Genomic DNA, 867 nt, shown 5'->3' on the forward strand with positions numbered 1-867 from the left:
ATAGGTTGCCAAAATTATTTAGATAAGGAAATGAAGGAAAACAGTACAATTATTATCCAACCTCTCTGTTGTAGGCACTCGTCACAGTTTACCATCTTTGTTTCCCCTTTGACCTTCCCTGCCTTTTTTATTCTAGACATTTTGTGTGTTTTTCATTTCTGGTTATATCTCATTGTTTAAATGGATTTATTTACAATCTGACCGACTGACTATCTTTTGAGTGTCTGAGAGTGACTGTCTTTTCATCAAGTCATAAAAAATATAAATGACCACAGTATGAAAATGACATAGTTGTAATGCACCATTATTATAATTTTAAGACACTAGATGCATTCAGGGAAGGTTTGCAGCCTATGTGACTTATAGGATTGAGAAATGTAACAGAGAAATGAATGATGCTTTTTGATAAATATAAAAAGCACCAAGCTGTGATACATACACATGAAGCTAGTTGTAATAAACTTTGCTTTTCTCCAAAAAGTGTTTTATTTTTCTACCACCATAAACTATGTGACTGTTTTTTTAAGCTGATTTCATCTGCTTCACTATGACTTTTCTAATTCATACACAAAATCAAAACACCAAAGTAGCCCTGCTTTGTCAATCGGCATATATTTATTCCAATTATAACCCACTACATCCAGTAACTAGATTAAATGTTTTATTTAACTTGCTATTATGTAAATATTCAATAGTATAGTTGTAGTATTCCAAATATCCATCCATCCATCCATTTTCCTCCGCTTATCCGGGACTGGGTCGCGGGGGCAGCAGTCTAAGCCAAGATGCCCAGACTTCCCTCTCTCCAGACACTTCCTCCAGCTCCTCCGGGGGCATGCCGAGGCGTTCCCAGGACCGCCGAGAGAC

Source organism: Monopterus albus, unplaced genomic scaffold (assembly GCF_001952655.1).
Source record: "Monopterus albus unplaced genomic scaffold, M_albus_1.0 scaffold3.1, whole genome shotgun sequence".
Classification (NCBI taxonomy): Eukaryota; Metazoa; Chordata; class Actinopteri; order Synbranchiformes; family Synbranchidae; genus Monopterus; species Monopterus albus.